Source organism: Triturus cristatus, chromosome 12, assembly GCF_964204655.1.
Source record: "Triturus cristatus chromosome 12, aTriCri1.1, whole genome shotgun sequence".
Classification (NCBI taxonomy): Eukaryota; Metazoa; Chordata; class Amphibia; order Caudata; family Salamandridae; genus Triturus; species Triturus cristatus.
The window spans coordinates 724,341,546-724,368,786 of record NC_140595.1 but is presented as its reverse complement, the minus strand read 5'-3'; the positions used below and the strand labels follow the sequence as shown (position 1 = coordinate 724,368,786).

The 27,241-nt window shown below is 41.9% G+C and overlaps 7 non-coding genes across 7 annotated transcripts; all 7 read right to left on the bottom strand.

The window, feature by feature from the left end:
• Positions 1-369: 369 nt before the first annotated feature.
• On the bottom strand, positions 370-451 carry TRNAS-AGA (transfer RNA serine (anticodon AGA)). The gene has a single exon. It is a non-coding gene; the product is annotated as a tRNA-Ser (tRNA).
• Positions 452-3,039: 2,588 nt separating this feature from the next.
• On the bottom strand, positions 3,040-3,111 carry TRNAH-GUG (transfer RNA histidin (anticodon GUG)). The gene has a single exon. It is a non-coding gene; the product is annotated as a tRNA-His (tRNA).
• Positions 3,112-4,392: 1,281 nt separating this feature from the next.
• On the bottom strand, positions 4,393-4,474 carry TRNAS-AGA (transfer RNA serine (anticodon AGA)). The gene has a single exon. It is a non-coding gene; the product is annotated as a tRNA-Ser (tRNA).
• A 9,539-nt stretch (positions 4,475-14,013) lies between these two features.
• On the bottom strand, positions 14,014-14,085 carry TRNAH-GUG (transfer RNA histidin (anticodon GUG)). Its single transcript has one exon. It is a non-coding gene; the product is annotated as a tRNA-His (tRNA).
• Positions 14,086-15,366: 1,281 nt separating this feature from the next.
• TRNAS-AGA (transfer RNA serine (anticodon AGA)) lies at positions 15,367-15,448 on the bottom strand. Its single transcript has one exon. It is a non-coding gene; the product is annotated as a tRNA-Ser (tRNA).
• Positions 15,449-19,389: 3,941 nt separating this feature from the next.
• On the bottom strand, positions 19,390-19,471 carry TRNAS-AGA (transfer RNA serine (anticodon AGA)). The gene has a single exon. It is a non-coding gene; the product is annotated as a tRNA-Ser (tRNA).
• A 2,588-nt stretch (positions 19,472-22,059) lies between these two features.
• On the bottom strand, positions 22,060-22,131 carry TRNAH-GUG (transfer RNA histidin (anticodon GUG)). The gene has a single exon. It is a non-coding gene; the product is annotated as a tRNA-His (tRNA).
• Between the last annotated feature and the right edge of the window lie 5,110 nt (positions 22,132-27,241).

Genomic DNA, 27,241 nt, shown 5'->3' with positions numbered 1-27,241 from the left:
GAAATTACACATGGGGAGGTTAAGCATGTAACACGGGGGAGAATAAAAAAGAAAATGCAGTTTTATGAAGTGTGTTTGCCAATCCAGCCAGCACTTTTGTTCTATTTCTCTCTTTGCGTCTTTTATTGGTAAAGTAACTTTCAAGTGCATGCGCAGGTATGAATGAGAGAGCAACCGTATAATAATTTGAAGCGTTTACACCAGTGCTAAAGTAGGAATGAGGTGTAGCAAAGACATGAAAGAGGTAGCGATAACAAATATGTGGAGAGGCAATAGTGACACAAAAATAAGCCACCTATTTATAAAACTGAAATGGAAGAAATACTAAAGGTTAACTTCTGAAATTGTAGCCGATAATAAAAAGATTCTTGTTGTTGGCAGGATTCGAACCTGCGCGGGGATACCCCAATGGATTTCTAGTCCATCGCCTTAACCACTCGGCCACAACAACTTGCTGTAGGCTGCCTACAAATATTTTGTTTGAAAGTTTTGAAGTTTTCCCACATCAAAGTACTGATATTCTGCAATGCGCTTTTTAAAAACAATGTTTTTTTCATCATGCACGTTCTGTCCTAAAAACAAAAATTGCATGAGTATATCTCTGGATCTGTAAAAGGATACGCTTGCATTCAAACTCTCTTGTGGCACTCAAGTTTTTTGGACCCTGTTGCACTCTGTTTTTGCGCTGCTTTTAGTCTACGACCCATATTACAGAAGTCAACCATCTCTGAGTATTTGGGACTCCTTTGTAAGTGCCTTATCTTTAATCCTTGAAAAGCTCTATAATAAAGGGGTCTGTCAAAGATTGCTTGAATGGAAGATAAAAGAAGGCCCACTTGTCTCACCAAATGCAGTAGAGAAACCTGATGTTTTACTCATGTTATCCTTAGTTCAGTTTTTGTTAGACCTGGCATCCTTAAGGTGGCCTACCAGCAACCTTTTTGCTTTTCACCTCACGTTTTGCTGTATCTTTATGTTGGCCTTAGGACTCTAATCACTTTATCACTACTGTGAGAAAGTGGCTCTGTATATACTGTTCCCAAATAGGTACAGTGTGCACAGAGTCCCCAGTCCGCAGAGGTTTGGCAGAGGCTAAAGTTAGATATAACCTTACTCTCTAAAGTGGTAGCTTGCCGAGCAGTAAGGCAGTATCAGAGTACAGTGTAAAACATTTGTTGTACACACTCAGTCAGCAAATGGTCTCACACACTCAAGAACTGAACTCTAGGCCATTGGTTTGCATACAAAAGATATTGTTGTTTTATTTTAGAACCAACAATAGGTATCAAAATATACTTTCTCAGAATGAGATGCTTTAGTTAAATACTTTGCAATAGGCAATTGACTTTTGCAGGTCATAGTTACAGTTTATTGCAATAGGCAACACAATTTGAATCACAATAATACATTGAGCTCAATGGGAATTTTAAGTTATATGCAATTAATTACTTTCAGGATTACTTTTCTAAATCCAGGACTGGATCCTAGATTCAGTCCTGGGACAGTTCTTGGAAACAAGTGAGTAAATTCGTTTTAGTTACTGTTGTGATTTTTAAGCAATATTTTGCTATTTTAAAAGTTGACACTTCGAAACTTTTGCTGATCAAATTACCAATGTTATCCTATGGAAGGAAATTCACTTAGCAGGTAAGTGGGGTTATGGTTACGTTTTCTAGGTCAGTGTTGGATCCTAGATCCAGCACTACTGTACCACCTGTAAGCAGTTGAGAAACTGCGTTTAAGTTATACAGGCGATTTTTAAGGAATATTTACATGTTTGCAAAATCGACACTTAGAAGAAATTTCACAGAAAAACAGTCAATGGTTTCCTATGGAAGAAAATTCAAGTTACGGGTAAAGTACGTTCTCGTTACTTTTGTAATCCAGTGCTGGGCTCCTAGGCTCAGTACTGGGACATCTATCTAAAACAGGTAAACAATTACGTTTTCACAGTTGGTACGATTTTTAAAGAATATTTGTAAGTTTCAAAAATCGACACTTAGAAAATTTTCAGCAAAAAGCAGGCAATGATATCCCATGGAAGGAAATTCGAGTTAATGGTAAGTACGGTTAAAATTACTTTTCAGGGTCAGTACTGAGCTCCAAGATGCAGCACTGAGGTCTCTCCTGATAACAGGTGAGTAAATCAGAATTCGTTGTTCGGCTGATTTTAGATGAATATTTTAAAGTTCCAAAACTCCACACCACTTAGAAGAATTTCCAAGTGAAACCACTCAATGTTAGCCTATGGAAGAAAAGTGAGTTATCGGCTTTTAGGTAAGTACTCGACTGGCAGAGTTATGGTTCTGGGCATAGACTCAGGGGTCTCCCAGGGGAGTCCCAGCCTACTTGCCAAGCCTTAAACTCCCCTTTTATTACATATAATTTACACCTAAGGTAGGCCCTAGGTAGTCCTAGGTGCATGATGCTATGTAAGTAAAAAATAAGATATGTACTTTGGTGGTTCGCGTGTCCTGTAAGTACCAAACAGTCTATTTCATTTTTCACTACTGTGAGGTCTACCCCTCTCATAGGTTAGCTCTGTGTATTCCCCTATACTTTTAATTTGGTAATTCCATATCGGAGAGGAGTAGCTTTATTTATTTATTGAAAATCCTACTTACTGGTGAGGTTGGATTTAACTTTACTATTTTAGAAATGCCACTTTTAGAGAGTGAACATTTCTCTGCACTTACTGCTCTATTTGCCTGAAACCTGGCCCCAATACACGTCTGGATTGGGCTGGGTGACAGCAAAATTTGTGCCTTCCCTCTAGAGAGCCACAACACAGGTCACTCAACTGCACCTGGGGGGTGAGCTCCGCTCCCCCTCCACCCCCAATAGGTTCAAGAACGATAATTTATGTAAGTAAATACATTATAGCTACAGCTTATAATCATGCGAGTTTAAATCATTTGTTGTTAGATGGTTTAAATATTTGAAAGGATCTGTTTTTAATAGACATTTTACAAAAACCACTGGTACATTTGCTAATTCTGTAAAATTAACACCCAACTTCCGTGACATTGCCAACCACAATGCCGTGACTCGGATTCGAACCGAGGTTGCTGCGGCCACAACGCAGAGTACTAACCACTATACGATCACGGCGAGCTACTTGGGCTCAACGACATACAGTGACATGGAGAATTTATAATTCGGAACACTCAGGGCTGTTCCTGTGATAGGCTGGATGTATTCATTGCTTCCTCATTCCTCATTCAGAGGCTGCGTCTCCTCAGTGGTTGATAGGCTGAAACCGTTTCCTGGCCGCCTGCTTGTGAAATGCCAGGAGTCAAAGATCACACATTACACTTGCGGACCTGTGATGGGACACCAATGCAGAGAAACCCACCTGGCACAGACCTTCTATTCTGTCTATTAGACCTGCATCTTCCCTGCACCTTTCAAGCCATTTGTATGTGAAGCAAGAAAGAGTTAGAGAGTGATCCATCTACACTTTTATAGGGAGGATGTCGCCGTGAGCTCCTCCCAGCTAATCACACGAACAGCAGAAAAGCAAGATAAATACACAGTTGAGGGGTGGGCTGCATGGTTATGTTTTTGAGTAAATATTGAAACTGACCTCAGTGGCTCATTAGCAGAGCTGCGGCTAATGACTGGTGCCAAATCATGATGAAGCAAGCACCATGGCTCGTAGGGGACCCACAACACGCTTTTCTTAGCTCACTGAATTAAAGTATAAACTTCCGCCGTGTGTGAGTGGTAAAGGCTTGTTAATATGGTTCCTTTTCCAATTCAAGTCTGACAACAAGAGGCAGGAACCACGTGGCTTCGGAAGCTCAGGAAAGTAGCCACCAACCACAGAGAAAGAGAGAACTGGCAGTATGAGAGATGGAGAAAACAGAAGCGGGAGCAAGGAGCTCAAATGAGATTGATGGCGTTTAAATAGAGCGCGTAAAGGAACAGTTACACAGCTAAGAAATGGGAAAGACAGACTAGGGAAAAAAACACAGAAAGAGCCTGTAGATGAAATTCTCTTCCTGGGACTGCAGGTTAAGAGAAATTACACATGGGGAGGTTAAGCATGTAACACGGGGGAGAATAAAAAAGAAAATGCAGTTTTATGAAGTGTGTTTGCCAATCCAGCCAGCACTTTTGTTCTATTTCTCTCTTTGCGTCTTTTATTGGTAAAGTAACTTTCAAGTGCATGCGCAGGTATGAATGAGAGAGCAACCGTATAATAATTTGAAGCGTTTACACCAGTGCTAAAGTAGGAATGAGGTGTAGCAAAGACATGAAAGAGGTAGCGATAACAAATATGTGGAGAGGCAATAGTGACACAAAAATAAGCCACCTATTTATAAAACTGAAATGGAAGAAATACTAAAGGTTAACTTCTGAAATTGTAGCCGATAATAAAAAGATTCTCGTTGTTGGCAGGTTTCGAACCTGCGCGGGGATACCCCAATGGATTTCTAGTCCATCGCCTTAACCACTCGGCAACAACAACTTGCTGTAGGCTGCCTACAAATATTTTGTTTGAAAGTTTTGAAGTTTTCCCACATCAAAGTACTGATATTCTGCAATGCGCTTTTTAAAAACAATGTTTTTTTCATCATGCACGTTCTGTCCTAAAAACAAAAATTGCATGAGTATATCTCTGGATCTGTAAAAGGATACGCTTGCATTCAAACTCTCTTGTGGCACTCAAGTTTTTTGGACCCTGTTGCACTCTGTTTTTGCGCTGCTTTTAGTCTACGACCCATATTACAGAAGTCAACCATCTCTGAGTATTTGGGACTCCTTTGTAAGTGCCTTATCTTTAATCCTTGAAAAGCTCTATAATAAAGGGGTCTGTCAAAGATTGCTTGAATGGAAGATAAAAGAAGGCCCACTTGTCTCACCAAATGCAGTAGAGAAACCTGATGTTTTACTCATGTTATCCTTAGTTCAGTTTTTGTTAGACCTGGCATCCTTAAGGTGGCCTACCAGCAACCTTTTTGCTTTTCACCTCACGTTTTGCTGTATCTTTATGTTGGCCTTAGGACTCTAATCACTTTATCACTACTGTGAGAAAGTGGCTCTGTATATACTGTTCCCAAATAGGTACAGTGTGCACAGAGTCCCCAGTCCCCAGAGGTTTGGCAGAGGCTAAAGTTAGATATAACCTTACTCTCTAAAGTGGTAGCTTGCCGAGCAGTAAGGCAGTATCAGAGTACAGTGTAAAACATTTGTTGTACACACTCAGTCAGCAAATGGTCTCACACACTCAAGAACTGAACTCTAGGCCATTGGTCTGCATACAAAAGATATTGTTGTTTTATTTTAGAACCAACAATAGGTATCAAAATATACTTTCTCAGAATGAGATGCTTTAGTTAAATACTTTGCAATAGGCAATTGACTTTTGCAGGTCATAGTTACAGTTTATTGCAATAGGCAACACAATTTGAATCACAATAATACATTGAGCTCAATGGGAATTTTAAGTTATATGCAATTAATTACTTTCAGGATTACTTTTCTAAATCCAGGACTGGATCCTAGATTCAGTCCTGGGACAGTTCTTGGAAACAAGTGAGTAAATTCGTTTTAGTTACTGTTGTGATTTTTAAGCAATATTTTGCTATTTTAAAAGTTGACACTTCGAAACTTTTGCTGATCAAATTACCAATGTTATCCTATGGAAGGAAATTCACTTAGCAGGTAAGTGGGGTTATGGTTACGTTTTCTAGGTCAGTGTTGGATCCTAGATCCAGCACTACTGTACCACCTGTAAGCAGTTGAGAAACTGCGTTTAAGTTATACAGGCGATTTTTAAGGAATATTTACATGTTTGCAAAATCGACACTTAGAAGAAATTTCACAGAAAAACAGTCAATGGTTTCCTATGGAAAAAAATTCAAGTTACGGGTAAAGTACGTTCTCGTTACTTTTGTAATCCAGTGCTGGGCTCCTAGGCTCAGTACTGGGACATCTATCTAAAACAGGTAAACAATTACGTTTTCACAGTTGGTACGATTTTTAAAGAATATTTGTAAGTTTCAAAAATCGACACTTAGAAAATTTTCAGCAAAAAGCAGGCAATGATATCCCATGGAAGGAAATTCGAGTTACTGGTAAGTACGGTTAAAATTACTTTTCAGGGTCAGTACCGAGCTCCAAGATGCAGCACTGAGGTCTCTCCTGATAACAGGTGAGTAAATCAGAATTCGTTGTTCGGCTGATTTTAGATGAATAATTCAATTTCAAATGATCTTTATTCGGATATAAACAGACATCCATAAAAGTACATACAAAATACAACAAACATTCTTAAACACAGTCAAATAAGTGCAGATTCAAAACTCAAATACTGTAAAAATAGTTCTAAATCAAACATATCAGAGACTTCCAGAAAATACATCTATTAAAAGCATTAAAAACCATCCCAATGAATAATAAAACATATTTTAAAAGAACAACGTGTCTAAGGTACATCAATGTGCAAATATGCAGTATGCAAACAATAAAACAACCTAAGTCATTGATAAAAACTAATCTCAAAAACAGCATATCTGAAGGTACACCCAATGAACAAAAGTGCGATGGATAAAATAATAAACAGGCTTTCAAACCAAGTTCATTGAGGTGAGTGGACAACCAATAAATAAAACACAATAAATTAACTTGGCAGAATAATCAACACACTTCAAGTCATAATCATTGAGGCACGAGAACGGACAGCGGTTTGAAGAAAGTGGTTGACTCTGTAAATTACATCGTCAGTACTTAACATCCGTAAAACTCTGAAAGCCTTGTTAAAATCCGTCAGGGCATTAGCTCTCAAATAAGGGATTAGAAAGTGTTTGGTATATTTTGCATAAAAGCCACAAAACAGTGTAAAATGCAACAAACTTTGCTTTCCACCCTGGTTACATGGGCAGGATAGACTCCCCAAGTTATGAGTGTAGCCCAAGGGGAAGCAGAGTAAATTTACCACACTCCCATCCCTAAATCTAAACAGCAAACTCCGGTTCCATCTGCCCAATTTCTTGCGTAGGTAGCCTTGGGGCATGTTAAATGGCTCGGTACATGCTATTTGTAGTGGTATGTACCCAATAATTACTGGCTTTGTAAATTCGATTTTTTCTCTATTCACTCGATACAAATCAAATAAGGCCCTTTTCACTATGGTCCTATGTGATGTATCGATTATTTCGGGTGCTGAGAAAAGATGCCCCATGTCTACGCTTAGAAGGCTCATCTGTACCGCATTGAGCCAAGGAATGTATTTTGCCCGCTCACTTTTTAGACAGTCTAAAATTATATCACGAGTCAGCGAGGCTGCTGGGTTACGCCAAATTTTTAACCAAAACAGAGCAGGTCTAGATTTTATAAAGTCCTCTATATATGGAAGGTTCAGTTCTCTGTGGCACACATATGATGGTGCCGAGATAACACCCCCCAGTACCCTCCTGCAGAACTTATTTCCTTCAATCTGAATGTTCGTGCAGCTCGAGTATCCCCATACCTCAGCACCATAAGTTCCTGTAGGGACGCACTGGGTTTTGTAAATTTGTAAAAGTGACAGAATGACTTCAGTATGCTTTGGTTGGCGTAAAGTAATTATAGAATTAATGGCTTTACCCAGTTTATTCCTCCCTCTGGCAACATGTGGTTGCCAGGATCCGAAATCGGAAAACAACAAACCTAAGTAAGGGAAAGTGCTAGTGCTGTTTAGAACGTTATTCCCTGACGTAATATGACTGATTTTATGTTTCTTAGGCCCACAAGACATTATATAAGATTTTTTAAAATTTGTGCATAAGTCAAGATCGGCCATATAGGAGACGAAGCCTGATATTAAAGTGCGAAGTGCATTAGGTGTACGACCTAAGAGTACTGCATCGTCGGCATAAAGCAATACAGGGAGAGGTTTGCCGTTAACGAGCGGAACATCTAAAGTCAATTTATCCAAGGATGTACTTAGTTCATTTATATATAAAATAAAAAGCAGGGGAGCCAGGACACAGCCTTGTCTAACACCCCTGCCAATTAAAATCTCGCCCGAAACTTCACCATCATTGTTAACACGGACACAAGCTTTTAAATCACTGTGTAAGTGGGCCAAAAAGTGGACCAGAGATTCGTCCAAACCATACCTCAGCAAGGCTGTCCATAGGCGTGATCGGTTGACAAAATCAAAGGCGGAGCTTAGATCCATGAAACCTAAATAAAGTGGGGATTTTTTAGCTATAATGTATTTATCTAAAACTAAGTTTAGGTTCAGGCACTGCTCAACCGTCCCTACGTTGCTTCTAAAGCCTAACTGGCATGGGTGTAAAATTTTGTTTTCTTCGGACCAGATGTTAATCTTATTAAAAATGACCCTGCCCAGAATCTTCAATGTATTGTCGATTAATGATATCGGGCGATAACTCCCAGGATCAAATCTGTCCCCTTTTTTAAAGATTGGTACGATGGTGCTATTAGACCAAGAATCAGGCAGTGAAGTGATGGATAAATTGTTAAAAACATTACACAAAAGTGGGGACCATAGATCAGGCTCTGATTTTATTAAATCAATAGATACTCCATCAGGCCCTGGCGCTTTGTTTCCGGCGCTTTGAAGAATTGCATCCTCTACTTCCGTTATTGAAATATGCGGGAACTTAAATGATTGACAATTTTCAATAGGAGGGGTCGATGCCATGTAAATATTTGTAAAATGTTTCACCCATACATCCCCCGGTATGCTACAAGTTATGGGAGTGATATTAGAGCCAAATGATTTCAAGTTCTTGACCTCTCTCCAAAACCCGGCAATATCCTTTGTTGCTGCAGTTCTTGCAAGTGATTCCCAATGAGTTATTAAAAGCTCATTGGATCGTGTTTTTAAAGCACGTTTGTAACTAGACCTCAAGGTCCTCACCAAAAGCTGATCTGGTGGATCGGTCTTTAAAGCAGCTCTCAAATCTCTATTTGCTCTAGAGCAAGAGTTGTCAAACCATCTGGGGGTGATATTAGTGTTGATTAAGACTGGCTTGGATATCTCCTTCTTTATAGTCTTGCACAATTCAGTGAATGCTTCCACTATCGCATAATTAGGGCGGTCGGATGACAGGCAGGTGAAGACTAGTCCAGGATAAGATTTTATAACCTGGGCTAGTACCCCCTTATTGTTAATCCCCTTCCAAACCACCCTAAGCCTATCTGTCGACACGGCTAGATTTTTTGCCCCTATTTCCTTCCGCTTCAACCTTTTGTGGGGAAGTTTGAGGGTGGATAAAATGGGGTAATGGTCGCTATAGATACACCTTACTACTGAGGCCTCTAATAAAAGGTCCACCAGCATAGGGCTCATGAGTACATAGTCGATTGTGGAAGCACTCCCATGTCCAATGTAGGTGGCCACAGGGCAGAGTTTTTCCATGGTGTTTACTTTTTCCATTACATTAATTAAATCCCTCGTGGCCAGAAGGTTGGATAGTTCTTCACCTCTTTTACAGGGAGGAGTTCGACGGTGGATGTGTGCATTAAAGTCGCCTCCAACACATATCCCGTCAAGTTTACCACACATTTGTCTTTCAGTAATGTCGTCAATAAAATTAAACAGCTCTATAAAATTCATATTGGGATGTGTTTTAAAATCGTTGTTATAAAAATTTACAAAACATATTCTAACACTGCTAACATAAAGCAATGCCTGGAAGTTTCTATTGTTTGTTTCCAGTGGTTCAGTTATGACATCGGCACCCATTTTGACCCATGTTGATAGTCCCCCACTGGGTCTACCTAAAGCAGGTATTGAGGCAGTTTGATTAAAACAACAGAAACCATCAAAAAGTAAAGAAGTGGTACACCAGGTTTCTTGAAACATTAAAATATCGAATTTAGAAACCCAGTCCACCCAATCGCTGTTTGTAACTTTAGCATTTAAACCTGCTATATTCCAACTTAGGATTGCCAAATTGTTAGTCAGAGATACCGGAGTAGAAACATAGCTATTATTCTTAGGCACCTTATCATCGTTGGCAATCACTGTATTTAAATCGATAGGAGAATCCCCTGCTGGCCTGAGTATTTTAGAATAGTTCTTAACTGCTGAATCTGACGAAATGGTTGATGGTCAGTCCAGAGTGCCCAGATCAGACAGGGCACTGTACCTATTGTGTAAGGGAAAAGGCGAAAAGGTGGAGCTGTGAGGTCTATAATGGGGTCTGTAAAAGTAGCCCAATGGTAAGGAGGTTATATCAGTGGGCGGAGAAAAACATTTATTATTACTACCAAGAATAAATTTAACTGTAGAGGGATTTCTAAAATTGATGACGATACAATCCCCTTCTATGTTCTTTGGTAGAGGCCCAACCCAGCTCACCCGTCGTATAGTCAAAATTTCTCTCATGATATTAGGTCCTACCCCTTTGTGTTTAGATAGCCAGTCTATGCATTTGTTGTTAAGCTGCATCCATGTCTCGCTCTGTCCCTCCCTTAACTGAGGGACTCCTGCCAGAATTATCACATATGGGCAGGCGTCGGGGGGCAGATTAAGGACAGGCCCTGAGTGCATTGTTGGCCTTGTGGTAGTTATTTGGCCCATATCAGATGCAGTGTTAGTAGGTGCCTTCCTTCCTGTGGTGTGATGGGTGGGAGCATCCTTAGGCATATTAGTGGCAATAGTATTGGGGCATATCGGTTCTATGGCCGTGACCTTGGTGTGCTGGGGGTTTTTTAAAGTGTGATTTCTCCCGTCACTAGTGCTGTTCGTTACAATATTTGCAGTGGTGACATTACTGGGGGATTTTCGCACATCACTTAGTATATCTTTGTTAACATTTTCTAAGTCTTTCAAAAAGCGCTCACCCCTTATTAGATCAAGACTGATAGCCCCCTTCCTCTTAGCATCCTCATTTTTAATCATTGTTTCGATACGGTCCAATCTTTTAAAAATATTATTAAACTGTTTGACCATTTGACATTCTAACTGTTTAAAAACGGTATCTACAATGGTTTCCAAAAAGTTAGCATTTGATTTCGTTGCTGGAATATTTTCACTAACTAACTCAGTCTGTGTATAAGTACAGTTTGTACCATTACTGGGAGGAATAATGTCCAAAGGTCCTTCAACCAGTTGCACTTCATCAGTCGTAGCACCACTGACCCCTATTGTTTTTTGCTTCCCTCTGGTCCACATACTCTGCGGTGTGGGTTGGCCCTTATTATACGGAGCTGGTTTCCTTTTGTTATTTAAAGATTTTGGGGGGCCTCTTTTCCTTTTTCCTCCAGCAGGTTTGGCCTTTGGGGATATATGAGGGATAGGGACATATTCAGTGGTGTCAAGCTGGGATTCAAGGATAATAGTATCACTTTCCTTCTCAAGTGTGATAGATGGTGGGTTGGGCACATTGGATTTAGACACAGTAATGGTTGGAGATAACGGTACAGTGTAAACTACGCTTGAGTCTCTTGACTCAGTGTGTACGCGCAAGAGTTCCAGTGACATCCGTCTCTCCGTACTCGCAATTTCATTGGCAACCATGTTAAAAGCATTGTCCAGCATACTTTCCAAAGTTAATGGTATACCCGTATGTGCCGCATCTGGGCCACCGCTTTGGATGGCAGAGCGCTTCCCCCTTGTAGCCATATCACTTCTCTCACCTGTCTTCAACTTAGATGGGTGGCCCGCCCGACCACTGTTGACCTCTGAGGACCTCAGAGGGCCCGCCCTTTGCCCGGGCTTAGCCCGGCGCCGCCCGCGCGCGTCCCGCGACGCGGGAGGAGCCGCGGTCTTTTGAGCGCCTCCGGGCGCGTTTGGCGGCGTCCGAGCGTGGAGGACCGCAAGGCAGGCTGGGGCTTGTAGTCTCCCCCTCTCTCTCGGCCGCTAGATGCTACGGCGGCGGGGGGGGGAGAGGCAGCTGACAAGACCCCGGTGTTGGCAGCAGCGGCGGCGGTAGGGTAACTGACTTCGATTTTGAATTTTCCCGCTCTCAGGAAGGAGCCGCGGTCTTTTGAGCGCCTCCGGGCGCGTTTGGCGGCGTCCGAGCGTGGAGGACCGCAAGGCAGGCTGGGGCTTGTAGTCTCCCCCTCTCTCTCGGCCGCTAGATGCTACGGCGGCGGGGGGGGGAGAGGCAGCTGACAAGACCCCGGTGTTGGCAGCAGCGGCGGCGGTAGGGTAACTGACTTCGATTTTGAATTTTCCCGCTCTCAGGAAGGAGCCGCGGTCTTTTGAGCGCCTCCGGGCGCGTTTGGCGGCGTCCGAGCGTGGAGGACCGCAAGGCAGGCTGGGGCTTGTAGTCTCCCCTTCTCTCTCGGCCGCTAGATGCTACGGCGGCGGGGGGGGAGAGGCAGCTGACAAGACCCCGGTGTTGGCAGCAGCGGCGGCGGTAGGGTAACTGACTTCGATTTTGAATTTTCCCGCTCTCAGGAAGGAGCCGCGGTATTTTGAGCGCCTCCGGGCGCGTTTGGCGGCGTCCGAGCGTGGAGGACCGCAAGGCAGGCTGGGGCTTGTAGTCTCCCCCTCTCTCTCGGCCGCTAGATGCTACGGCGGCGGGGGGGGAGAGGCAGCTGACAAGACCCCGGTGTTGGCAGCAGCGGCGGCGGTAGGGTAACTGACTTCGATTTTGAATTTTCCCGCTCTCAGAAAGGAGCCGCGGTCTTTTGAGCGCCTCCGGGCGCGTTTGGCGGCGTCCGAGCGTGGAGGACCGCAAGGCAGGCTGGGGCTTGTAGTCTCCCCCTCTCTCTCGGCCGCTAGATGCTACGGCGGCGGGGGGGGAAGAGGCAGCTGACAAGACCCCGGTGTTGGCAGCAGCGGCGGCGGTAGGGTAACTGACTTCGATTTTGAATTTTCCCGCTCTCAGGAAGGAGCCGCGGTCTTTTGAGCGCCTCCGGGCGCGTTTGGCGGCGTCCGAGCGTGGAGGACCGCAAGGCAGGCTGGGGCTTGTAGTCTCCCCCTCTCTCTCGGCCGCTAGATGCTACGGCGGCGGGGGGGGAGAGGCAGCTGACAAGACCCCGGTGTTGGCAGCAGCGGCGGCGGTAGGGTAACTGACTTCGATTTTGAATTTTCCCATGGAAGGAAATTCGAGTTACTGGTAAGTACGGTTAAAATTACTTTTCAGGGTCAGTACCGAGCTCCAAGATGCAGCACTGAGGTCTCTCCTGATAACAGGTGAGTAAATCAGAATTCGTTGTTCGGCTGATTTTAGATGAATATTTTAAAGTTCCAAAACTCCACACCACTTAGAAGAATTTCCAAGTGAAACCACTCAATGTTAGCCTATGGAAGAAAAGTGAGTTATCGGCTTTTAGGTAAGTACTCGACTGGCAGAGTTATGGTTCTGGGCATAGACTCAGGGGTCTCCCAGGGGAGTCCCAGCCTACTTGCCAAGCCTTAAACTCCCCTTTTATTACATATAATTTACACCTAAGATAGGCCCTAGGTAGTCCTAGGTGCATGATGCTATGTAAGTAAAAAATAAGATATGTACTTTGGTGGTTCGCGTGTCCTGTAAGTACCAAACAGTCTATTTCATTTTTCACTACTGTGAGGTCTACCCCTCTCATAGGTTAGCTCTGTGTATTCCCCTATACTTTTAATTTGGTAATTCCATATCGGAGAGGAGTAGCTTTATTTATTTATTGAAAATCCTACTTACTGGTGAGGTTGGATTTAACTTTACTATTTTAGAAATGCCACTTTTAGAGAGTGAACATTTCTCTGCACTTACTGCTCTATTTGCCTGAAACCTGGCCCCAATACACGTCTGGATTGGGCTGGGTGACAGCAAAATTTGTGCCTTCCCTCTAGAGAGCCACAACACAGGTCACTCAACTGCACCTGGGGGGTGAGCTCCGCTCCCCCTCCACCCCCAATAGGTTCAAGAACGATCATTTATGTAAGTAAATACATTATAGCTACAGCTTATAATCATGCGAGTTTAAATCATTTGTTGTTAGATGGTTTAAATATTTGAAAGGATCTGTTTTTAATAGACATTTTACAAAAACCACTGGTACATTTGCTAATTCTGTAAAATTAACACCCAACTTCCGTGACATTGCCAACCACAATGCCGTAACTCGGATTCGAACCGAGGTTGCTGCGGCCACAACGCAGAGTACTAACCACTATACGATCACGGCGAGCTACTTGGGCTCAACGACATACAGTGACATGGAGAATTTATAATTCGGAACACTCAGGGCTGTTCCTGTGATAGGCTGGATGTATTCATTGCTTCCTCATTCCTCATTCAGAGGCTGCGTCTCCTCAGTGGTTGATAGGCTGAAACCGTTTCCTGGCCGCCTGCTTGTGAAATGCCAGGAGTCAAAGATCACACATTACACTTGCGGACCTGTGATGGGACACCAATGCAGAGAAACCCACCTGGCACAGACCTTCTATTCTGTCTATTAGACCTGCATCTTCCCTGCACCTTTCAAGCCATTTGTATGTGAAGCAAGAAAGAGTTAGAGAGTGATCCATCTACACTTTTATAGGGAGGATGTCGCCGTGAGCTCCTCCCAGCTAATCACACGAACAGCAGAAAAGCAAGATAAATACACAGTTGAGGGGTGGGCTGCATGGTTATGTTTTTGAGTAAATATTGAAACTGACCTCAGTGGCTCATTAGCAGAGCTGCGGCTATTGACTGGTGCCAAATCATGATGAAGCAAGCACCATGGCTCGTAGGGGACCCACAACACGCTTTTCTTAGCTCACTGAATTAAAGTATAAACTTCCGCCGTGTGTGAGTGGTAAAGGCTTGTTAATATGGTTCCTTTTCCAATTCAAGTCTGACAACAAGAGGCAGGAACCACGTGGCTTCGGAAGCTCAGGAAAGTAGCCACCAACCACAGAGAAAGAGAGAACTGGCAGTATGAGAGGTGGAGAAAACAGAAGCGGGAGCAAGGAGCTCAAATGAGATTGATGGCGTTTAAATAGAGCGCGTAAAGGAACAGTTACACAGCTAAGAAATGGGAAAGACAGACTAGGGAAAAAAACACAGAAAGAGCCTGTAGATGAAATTCTCTTCCTGGGACAGCAGGTTAAGAGAAATTACACATGGGGAGGTTAAGCATGTAACACGGGGGAGAATAAAAAAGAAAATGCAGTTTTATGAAGTGTGTTTGCCAATCCAGCCAGCACTTTTGTTCTATTTCTCTCTTTGCGTCTTTTATTGGTAAAGTAACTTTCAAGTGCATGCGCAGGTATGAATGAGAGAGCAACCGTATAATAATTTGAAGCGTTTACACCAGTGCTAAAGTAGGAATGAGGTGTAGCAAAGACATGAAAGAGGTAGCGATAACAAATATGTGGAGAGGCAATAGTGACACAAAAATAAGCCACCTATTTATAAAACTGAAATGGAAGAAATACTAAAGGTTAACTTCTGAAATTGTAGCCGATAATAAAAAGATTCTCGTTGTTGGCAGGATTCGAACCTGCGCGGGGATACCCCAATGGATTTCTAGTCCATCGCCTTAACCACTCGGCCACAACAACTTGCTGTAGGCTGCCTACAAATATTTTGTTTGAAAGTTTTGAAGTTTTCCCACATCAAAGTACTGATATTCTGCAATGCGCTTTTTAAAAACAATGTTTTTTTCATCATGCACGTTCTGTCCTAAAAACAAAAATTGCATGAGTATATCTCTGGATCTGTAAAAGGATACGCTTGCATTCAAACTCTCTTGTGGCACTCAAGTTTTTTGGACCCTGTTGCACTCTGTTTTTGCGCTGCTTTTAGTCTACGACCCATATTACAGAAGTCAACCATCCCTGAGTATTTGGGACTCCTTTGTAAGTGCCTTATCTTTAATCCTTGAAAAGCTCTATAATAAAGGGGTCTGTCAAAGATTGCTTGAATGGAAGATAAAAGAAGGCCCACTTGTCTCACCAAATGCAGTAGAGAAACCTGATGTTTTACTCATGTTATCCTTAGTTCAGTTTTTGTTAGACCTGGCATCCTTAAGGTGGCCTACCAGCAACCTTTTTGCTTTTCACCTCACGTTTTGCTGTATCTTTATGTTGGCCTTAGGACTCTAATCACTTTATCACTACTGTGAGAAAGTGGCTCTGTATATACTGTTCCCAAATAGGTACAGTGTGCACAGAGTCCCCAGTCCCCAGAGGTTTGGCAGAGGCTAAAGTTAGATATAACCTTACTCTCTAAAGTGGTAGCTTGCCGAGCAGCAAGGCAGTATCAGAGTACAGTGTAAAACATTTGTTGTACACACTCAGTCAGCAAATGGTCTCACACACTCAAGAACTGAACTCTAGGCCATTGGTTTGCATACAAAAGATATTGTTGTTTTATTTTAGAACCAACAATAGGTATCAAAATATACTTTCTCAGAATGAGATGCTTTAGTTAAATACTTTGCAATAGGCAATTGACTTTTGCAGGTCATAGTTGCAGTTTATTGCAATAGGCAACACAATTTGAATCACAATAATACATTGAGCTCAATGGGAATTTTAAGTTATATGCAATTAATTACTTTCAGGATTACTTTTCTAAATCCAGGACTGGATCCTAGATTCAGTCCTAGGACAGTTCTTGGAAACAAGTGAGTAAATTCGTTTTAGTTACTGTTGTGATTTTTAAGCAATATTTTGCTATTTTAAAAGTTGACACTTCGAAACTTTTGCTGATCAAATTACCAATGTTATCCTATGGAAGGAAATTCACTTAGCAGGTAAGTGGGGTTATGGTTACGTTTTCTGGGTCAGTGTTGGATCCTAGATCCAGCACTACTGTACCACCTGTAAGCAGTTGAGAAACTGCGTTTAAGTTATACAGGCGATTTTTAAGGAATATTTACATGTTTGCAAAATCGACACTTAGAAGAAATTTCACAGAAAAACAGTCAATGGTTTCCTATGGAAGAAAATTCAAGTTACGGGTAAAGTACGTTCTCGTTACTTTTGTAATCCAGTGCTGGGCTCCTAGGCTCAGTACTGGGACATCTATCTAAAACAGGTAAACAATTACGTTTTCACAGTTGGTACGATTTTTAAAGAATATTTGTAAGTTTCAAAAATCGACACTTAGAAAATTTTCAGCAAAAAGCAGGCAATGATATCCCATGGAAGGAAATTCGAGTTACTGGTAAGTACGGTTAAAATTACTTTTCAGGGTCAGTACCGAGCTCCAAGATGCAGCACTGAGGTCTCTCCTGATAACAGGTGAGTAAATCAGAATTCGTTGTTCGGCTGATTTTAGATGAATATTTTAAAGTTCCAAAACTCCACACCACTTAGAAGAATTTCCAAGTGAAACCACTCAATGTTAGCCTATGGAAGAAAAGTGAGTTATCGGCTTTTAGGTAAGTACTCGACTGGCAGAGTTATGGTTCTGGGCATAGACTCAGGGGTCTCCCAGGGGAGTCCCAGCCTACTTGCCAAGCCTTAAACTCCCCTTTTATTACATATAATTTACACCTAAGGTAGGCCCTAGGTAGTCCTAGGTGCATGATGCTATGTAAGTAAAAAATAAGATATGTACTTTGGTGGTTCGCGTGTCCTGTAAGTACCAAACAGTCTATTTCATTTTTCACTACTGTGAGGTCTACCCCTCTCATAGGTTAGCTCTGTGTATTCCCCTATACTTTTAATTTGGTAATTCCATATCGGAGAGGAGTAGCTTTATTTATTTATTGAAAATCCTACTTACTGGTGAGGTTGGATTTAACTTTACTATTTTAGAAATGCCACTTTTAGAGAGTGAACATTTCTCTGCACTTACTGCTCTATTTGCCTGAAACCTGGCCCCAATACACGTCTGGATTGGGCTGGGTGACAGCAAAATTTGTGCCTTCCCTCTAGAGAGCCACAACACAGGTCACTCAACTGCACCTGGGGGGTGAGCTCCGCTCCCCCTCCACCCCCAATAGGTTCAAGAACGATAATTTATGTAAGTAAATACATTATAGCTACAGCTTATAATCATGCGAGTTTAAATCATTTGTTGTTAGATGGTTTAAATATTTGAAAGGATCTGTTTTTAATAGACATTTTACAAAAACCACTGGTACATTTGCTAATTCTGTAAAATTAACACCCAACTGCCGTGACATTGCCAACCACAATGCCGTGACTCGGATTCAAACCGAGGTTGCTGCGGCCACAACGCAGAGTACTAACCACTATACGATCACGGCGAGCTACTTGGGCTCAACGACATACAGTGACATGGAGAATTTATAATTCGGAACACTCAGGGCTGTTCCTGTGATAGGCTGGATGTATTCATTGCTTCCTCATTCCTCATTCAGAGGCTGCGTCTCCTCAGTGGTTGATAGGCTGAAACCGTTTCCTGGCCGCCTGCTTGTGAAATGCCAGGAGTCAAAGATCACACATTACACTTGCGGACCTGTGATGGGACACCAATGCAGAGAAACCCACCTGGCACAGACCTTCTATTCTGTCTATTAGACCTGCATCTTCCCTGCACCTTTCAAGCCATTTGTATGTGAAGCAAGAAAGAGTTAGAGAGTGATCCATCTACACTTTTATAGGGAGGATGTCGCCGTGAGCTCCTCCTAGCTAATCACACGAACAGCATAAAAGCAAGATAAATACACAGTTGAGGGGTGGGCTGCATGGTTATGTTTTTGAGTAAATATTGAAACTGACCTCAGTGGCTCATTAGCAGAGCTGCGGCTAATGACTGGTGCCAAATCATGATGAAGCAAGCACCATGGCTCGTAGGGGACCCACAACACGCTTTTCTTAGCTCACTGAATTAAAGTATAAACTTCCGCCGTGTGTGAGTGGTAAAGGCTTGTTAATATGGTTCCTTTTCCAATTCAAGTCTGACAACAAGAGGCAGGAACCACGTGGCTTCGGAAGCTCAGGAAAGTAGCCACCAACCACAGAGAAAGAGAGAACTGGCAGTATGAGAGGTGGAGAAAACAGAAGCGGGAGCAAGGAGCTCAAATGAGATTGATGGCGTTTAAATAGAGCGCGTAAAGGAACAGTTACACAGCTAAGAAATGGGAAAGACAGACTAGGGAAAAAAACACAGAAAGAGCCTGTAGATGAAATTCTCTTCCTGGGACAGCAGGTTAAGAGAAATTACACATGGGGAGGTTAAGCATGTAACACGGGGGAGAATAAAAAAGAAAATGCAGTTTTATGAAGTGTGTTTGCCAATCCAGCCAGCACTTTTGTTCTATTTCTCTCTTTGCGTCTTTTATTGGTAAAGTAACTTTCAAGTGCATGCGCAGGTATGAATGAGAGAGCAACCGTATAATAATTTGAAGCGTTTACACCAGTGCTAAAGTAGGAATGTGGTGTAGCAAAGACATGAAAGAGGTAGCGATAACAAATATGTGGAGAGGCAATAGTGACACAAAAATAAGCCACCTATTTATAAAACTGAAATGGAAGAAATACTAAAGGTTAACTTCTGAAATTGTAGCCGATAATAACAAGATTCTCGTTGTTGGCAGGATTCGAACCTGCGCGGGGATACCCCAATGGATTTCTAGTCCATCGCCTTAACCACTCGGCCACAACAACTTGCTGTAGGCTGCCTACAAATATTTTGTTTGAAAGTTTTGAAGTTTTCCCACATCAAAGTACTGATATTCTGCAATGCGCTTTTTAAAAACAATGTTTTTTTCATCATGCACGTTCTGTCCTAAAAACAAAAATTGCATGAGTATATCTCTGGATCTGTAAAAGGATACGCTTGCATTCAAACTCTCTTGTGGCACTCAAGTTTTTTGGACCCTGTTGCACTCTGTTTTTGCGCTGCTTTTAGTCTACGACCCATATTACAGAAGTCAACCATCTCTGAGTATTTGGGACTCCTTTGTAAGTGCCTTATCTTTAATCCTTGAAAAGCTCTATAATAAAGGGGTCTGTCAAAGATTGCTTGAATGGAAGATAAAAGAAGGCCCACTTGTCTCACCAAATGCAGTAGAGAAACCTGATGTTTTACTCATGTTATCCTTAGTTCAGTTTTTGTTAGACCTGGCATCCTTAAGGTGGCCTACCAGCAACCTTTTTGCTTTTCACCTCACGTTTTGCTGTATCTTTATGTTGGCCTTAGGACTCTAATCACTTTATCACTACTGTGAGAAAGTGGCTCTGTATATACTGTTCCCAAATAGGTACAGTGTGCACAGAGTCCCCAGTCCCCAGAGGTTTGGCAGAGGCTAAAGTTAGATATAACCTTACTCTCTAAAGTGGTAGCTTGCCGAGCAGTAAGGCAGTATCAGAGTACAGTGTAAAACATTTGTTGTACACACTCAGTCAGCAAATGGTCTCACACACTCAAGAACTGAACTCTAGGCCATTGGTTTGCATACAAAAGATATTGTTGTTTTATTTTAGAACCAACAATAGGTATCAAAATATACTTTCTCAGAATGAGATGCTTTAGTTAAATACTTTGCAATAGGCAATTGACTTTTGCAGGTCATAGTTACAGTTTATTGCAATAGGCAACACAATTTGAATCACAATAATACATTGAGCTCAATGGGAATTTTAAGTTATATGCAATTAATTACTTTCAGGATTACTTTTCTAAATCCAGGACTGGATCCTAGATTCAGTCCTGGGACAGTTCTTGGAAACAAGTGAGTAAATTCGTTTTAGTTACTGTTGTGATTTTTAAGCAATATTTTGCTATTTTAAAAGTTGACACTTCGAAACTTTTGCTGATCAAATTACCAATGTTATCCTATGGAAGGAAATTCACTTAGCAGGTAAGTGGGGTTATGGTTACGTTTTCTAGGTCAGTGTTGGATCTTAGATCCAGCACTACTGTACCACCTGTAAGCAGTTGAGAAACTGCGTTTAAGTTATACAGGCGATTTTTAAGGAATATTTACATGTTTGCAAAATCGACACTTAGAAGAAATTTCACAGAAAAACAGTCAATGGTTTCCTATGGAAGAAAATTCAAGTTACGGGTAAAGTACGTTCTCGTTACTTTTGTAATCCAGTGCTGGGCTCCTAGGCTCAGTACTGGGACATCTATCTAAAACAGGTAAACAATTACGTTTTCACAGTTGGTACGATTTTTAAAGAATATTTGTAAGTTTCAAAAATCGACACTTAGAAAATTTTCAGCAAAAAGCAGGCAATGATATCCCATGGAAGGAAATTCGAGTTACTGGTAAGTACGGTTAAAATTACTTTTCAGGGTCAGTACTGAGCTCCAAGATGCAGCACTGAGGTCTCTCCTGATAACAGGTGAGTAAATCAGAATTCGTTGTTCGGCTGATTTTAGATGAATATTTTAAAGTTCCAAAACTCCACACCACTTAGAAGAATTTCCAAGTGAAACCACTCAATGTTAGCCTATGGAAGAAAAGTGAGTTATCGGCTTTTAGGTAAGTACTCGACTGGCAGAGTTATGGTTCTGGGCATAGATTCAGGGGTCTCCCAGGGGAGTCCCAGCCTACTTGCCAAGCCTTAAACTCCCCTTTTATTACATATAATTTACACCTAAGGTAGGCCCTAGGTAGTCCTAGGTGCATGATGCTATGTAAGTAAAAAATAAGATATGTACTTTGGTGGTTCGCGTGTCCTGTAAATACCAAACAGTCTATTTCATTTTTCACTACTGTGAGGTCTACCCCTCTCATAGGTTAGCTCTGTGTATTCCCCTATACTTTTTATTTGGTAATTCCATATCGGAGAGGAGTAGCTTTATTTATTTATTGAAAATCCTACTTACTGGTGAGGTTGGATTTAACTTTACTATTTTAGAAATGCCACTTTTAGAGAGTGAACATTTCTCTGCACTTACTGCTCTATTTGCCTGAAACCTGGCCCCAATACACGTCTGGATTGGGCTGGGTGACAGCAAAATTTGTGCCTTCCCTCTAGAGAGCCACAACACAGGTCACTCAACTGCACCTGGGGGGTGAGCTCCGCTCCCCCTCCACCCCCAATAGGTTCAAGAACGATAATTTATGTAAGTAAATACATTATAGCTACAGCTTATAATCATGCGAGTTTAAATCATTTGTTGTTAGATGGTTTACATTTTTGAAAGGATCTGTTTTTAATAGACATTTTACAAAAACCACTGGTACATTTGCTAATTCTGTAAAATTAACACCCAACTGCCGTGACATTGCCAACCACAATGCCGTGACTCGGATTCGAACCGAGGTTGCTGCAGCCACAACGCAGAGTACTAACCACTATACGATCACGGCGAGCTACTTGGGCTCAACGACATACAGTGACATGGAGAATTTATAATTCGGAACACTCAGGGCTGTTCCTGTGATAGGCTGGATGTATTCATTGCTTCCTCATTCCTCATTCAGAGGCTGCGTCTCCTCAGTGGTTGATAGGCTGAAACCGTTTCCTGGCCGCCTGCTTGTGAAATGCCAGGAGTCAAAGATCACACATTACACTTGCGGACCTGTGATGGGACACCAATGCAGAGAAACCCACCTGGCACAGACCTTCTATTCTGTCTATTAGACCTGCATCTTCCCTGCACCTTTCAAGCCATTTGTATGTGAAGCAAGAAAGAGTTAGAGAGTGATCCATCTACACTTTTATAGGGAGGATGTCGCCGTGAGCTCCTCCCAGCTAATCACACGAACAGCAGAAAAGCAAGATAAATACACAGTTGAGGGGTGGGCTGCATGGTTATGTTTTTGAGTAAATATTGAAACTGACCTCAGTGGCTCATTAGCAGAGCTGCGGCTAATGACTGGTGCCAAATCATGATGAAGCAAGCACCATGGCTCGTAGGGGACCCACAACACGCTTTTCTTAGCTCACTGAATTAAAGTATAAACTTCCGCCGTGTGTGAGTGGTAAAGGCTTGTTAATATGGTTCCTTTTCCAATTCAAGTCTGACAACAAGAGGCAGGAACCACGTGGCTTCGGAAGCTCAGGAAAGTAGCCAACAACCACAGAGAAAGAGAGAACTGGCAGTATGAGAGGTGGAGAAAACAGAAGCGGGAGCAAGGAGCTCAAATGAGATTGATGGCGTTTAAATAGAACGCGTAAAGGAACAGTTACACAGCTAAGAAATGGGAAAGACAGACTAGGGAAAAAAACACAGAAAGAGCCTGTAGATGAAATTCTCTTCCTGGGACAGCAGGTTAAGAGAAATTACACATGGGGAGGTTAAGCATGTAACACGGGGGAGAATAAAAAAGAAAATGCAGTTTTATGAAGTGTGTTTGCCAATCCAGCCAGCACTTTTGTTCTATTTCTCTCTTTGCGTCTTTTATTGGTAAAGTAACTTTCAAGTGCATGCGCAGGTATGAATGAGAGAGCAACCGTATAATAATTTGAAGCGTTTATACCAGTGCTAAAGTAGGAATGAGGTGTAGCAAAGACATGAAAGAGGTAGCGATAACAAATATGTGGAGAGGCAATAGTGACACAAAAATAAGCCACCTATTTATAAAACTGAAATGGAAGAAATACTAAAGGTTAACTTCTGAAATTGTAGCCGATAATAAAAAGATTCGAACCTGCGCGGGGATACCCCAATGGATTTCTAGTCCATCGCCTTAACCACTCGGCCACAACAACTTGCTGTAGGCTGCCTACAAATATTTTGTTTGAAAGTTTTGAAGTTTCCCACATCAAAGTACTGATATTCTGCAATGCGCTTTTTAAAAACAATGTTTTTTTCATCATGCACGTTCTGTCCTAAAAACAAAAATTGCATGAGTATATCTCTGGATCTGTAAAAGGATACGCTTGCATTCAAACTCTCTTGTGGCACTCAAGTTTTTTGGACCCTGTTGCACTCTGTTTTTGCGCTGCTTTTAGTCTACGACCCATATTACAGAAGTCAACCATCTCTGAGTATTTGGGACTCCTTTGTAAGTGCCTTATCTTTAATCCTTGAAAAGCTCTATAATAAAGGGGTCTGTCAAAGATTGCTTGAATGGAAGATAAAAGAAGGCCCACTTGTCTCACCAAATGCAGTAGAGAAACCTGATGTTTTACTCATGTTATCCTTAGTTCAGTTTTTGTTAGACCTGGCATCCTTAAGGTGGCCTACCAGCAACCTTTTTGCTTTTCACCTCACGTTTTGCTGTATCTTTATGTTGGCCTTAGGACTCTAATCACTTTATCACTACTGTGAGAAAGTGGCTCTGTATATACTGTTCCCAAATAGGTACAGTGTGCACAGAGTCCCCAGTCCCCAGAGGTTTGGCAGAGGCTAAAGTTAGATATAACCTTACTCTCTAAAGTGGTAGCTTGCCGAGCAGTAAGGCAGTATCAGAGTACAGTGTAAAACATTTGTTGTACACACTCAGTCAGCAAATGGTCTCACACACTCAAGAACTGAACTCTAGGCCATTGGTTTGCATACAAAAGATATTGTTGTTTTATTTTAGAACCAACAATAGGTATCAAAATATACTTTCTCAGAATGAGATGCTTTAGTTAAATACTTTGCAATAGGCAATTGACTTTTGCAGGTCATAGTTACAGTTTATTGCAATAGGCAACACAATTTGAATCACAATAATACATTGAGCTCAATGGGAATTTTAAGTTATATGCAATTAATTACTTTCAGGATTACTTTTCTAAATCCAGGACTGGATCCTAGATTCAGTCCTGGGACAGTTCTTGGAAACAAGTGAGTAAATTCGTTTTAGTTACTGTTGTGATTTTTAAGCAATATTTTGCTATTTTAAAAGTTGACACTTCGAAACTTTTGCTGATCAAATTACCAATGTTATCCTATGGAAGGAAATTCACTTAGCAGGTAAGTGGGGTTATGGTTACTTTTTCTAGGTCAGTGTTGGATCCTAGATCCAGCACTACTGTACCACCTGTAAGCAGTTGAGAAACTGCGTTTAAGTTATACAGGCGATTTTTAAGGAATATTTACATGTTTGCAAAATCGACACAGAAGAAATTTCACAGAAAAACAGTCAATGGTTTCCTATGGAAGAAAATTCAAGTTACGGGTAAAGTACGTTCTCATTACTTTTGTAATCCAGTGCTGGGCTCCTAGGCTCAGTACTGGGACATCTATCTAAAACAGGTAAACAATTACGTTTTCACAGTTGGTACGATTTTTAAAGAATATTTGTAAGTTTCAAAAATCGACACTTAGAAAATTTTCAGCAAAAAGCAGGCAATGATATCCCATGGAAGGAAATTCGAGTTACTGGTAAGTACGGTTAAAATTACTTTTCAGGGTCAGTACCGAGCTCCAAGATGCAGCACTGAGGTCTCTCCTGATAACAGGTGAGTAAATCAGAATTCGTTGTTCGGCTGATTTTAGATGAATATTTTAAAGTTCCAAAACTCCACACCACTTAGAAGAATTTCCAAGTGAAACAACTCAATGTTAGCCTATGGAAGAAAAGTGAGTTATCGGCTTTTAGGTAAGTACTCGACTGGCAGAGTTATGGTTCTGGGCATAGACTCAGGGGTCTCCCAGGGGAGTCCCAGCCTACTTGCCAAGCCTTAAACTCCCCTTTTATTACATATAATTTACACCTAAGGTAGGCCCTAGGTAGTCCTAGGTGCATGATGCTATGTAAGTAAAAAATAAGATATGTACTTTGGTGGTTCGCGTGTCCTGTAAGTACCGAACAGTCTATTTCATTTTTCACTACTGTGAGGTCTACCCCTCTCATAGGTTAGCTCTGTGTATTCCCCTATACTTTTAATTTGGTAATTCCATATCGGAGAGGAGTAGCTTTATTTATTTATTGAAAATCCTACTTACTGGTGAGGTTGGATTTAACTTTACTATTTTAGAAATGCCACTTTTAGAGAGTGAACATTTCTCTGCACTTACTGCTCTATTTGCCTGAAACCTGGCCCCAATACACGTCTGGATTGGGCTGGGTGACAGCAAAATTTGTGCCTTCCCTCTAGAGAGCCACAACACAGGTCACTCAACTGCACCTGGGGGGTGAGCTCCGCTCCCCCTCCACCCCCAATAGGTTCAAGAACGATAATTTATGTAAGTAAATACATTATAGCTACAGCTTATAATCATGCGAGTTTAAATCATTTGTTGTTAGATGGTTTAAATATTTGAAAGGATCTGTTTTTAATAGACATTTTACAAAAACCACTGGTACATTTGCTAATTCTGTAAAATTAACACCCAACTGCCGTGACATTGCCAACCACAATGCCGTGACTCGGATTCAAACCGAGGTTGCTGCGGCCACAACGCAGAGTACTAACCACTATACGATCACGGCGAGCTACTTGGGCTCAACGACATACAGTGACATGGAGAATTTATAATTCGGAACACTCAGGGCTGTTCCTGTGATAGGCTGGATGTATTCATTGCTTCCTCATTCCTCATTCAGAGGCTGCGTCTCCTCAGTGGTTGATAGGCTGAAACCGTTTCCTGGCCGCCTGCTTGTGAAATGCCAGGAGTCAAAGATCACACATTACACTTGCGGACCTGTGATGGGACACCAATGCAGAGAAACCCACCTGGCACAGACCTTCTATTCTGTCTATTAGACCTGCATCTTCCCTGCACCTTTCAAGCCATTTGTATGTGAAGCAAGAAAGAGTTAGAGAGTGATCCATCTACACTTTTATAGGGAGGATGTCGCCGTGAGCTCCTCCTAGCTAATCACACGAACAGCATAAAAGCAAGATAAATACACAGTTGAGGGGTGGGCTGCATGGTTATGTTTTTGAGTAAATATTGAAACTGACCTCAGTGGCTCATTAGCAGAGCTGCGGCTAATGACTGGTGCCAAATCATGATGAAGCAAGCACCATGGCTCGTAGGGGACCCACAACACGCTTTTCTTAGCTCACTGAATTAAAGTATAAACTTCCGCCGTGTGTGAGTGGTAAAGGCTTGTTAATATGGTTCCTTTTCCAATTCAAGTCTGACAACAAGAGGCAGGAACCACGTGGCTTCGGAAGCTCAGGAAAGTAGCCACCAACCACAGAGAAAGAGAGAACTGGCAGTATGAGAGGTGGAGAAAACAGAAGCGGGAGCAAGGAGCTCAAATGAGATTGATGGCGTTTAAATAGAGCGCGTAAAGGAACAGTTACACAGCTAAGAAATGGGAAAGACAGACTAGGGAAAAAAACACAGAAAGAGCCTGTAGATGAAATTCTCTTCCTGGGACAGCAGGTTAAGAGAAATTACACATGGGGAGGTTAAGCATGTAACACGGGGGAGAATAAAAAAGAAAATGCAGTTTTATGAAGTGTGTTTGCCAATCCAGCCAGCACTTTTGTTCTATTTCTCTCTTTGCGTCTTTTATTGGTAAAGTAACTTTCAAGTGCATGCGCAGGTATGAATGAGAGAGCAACCGTATAATAATTTGAAGCGTT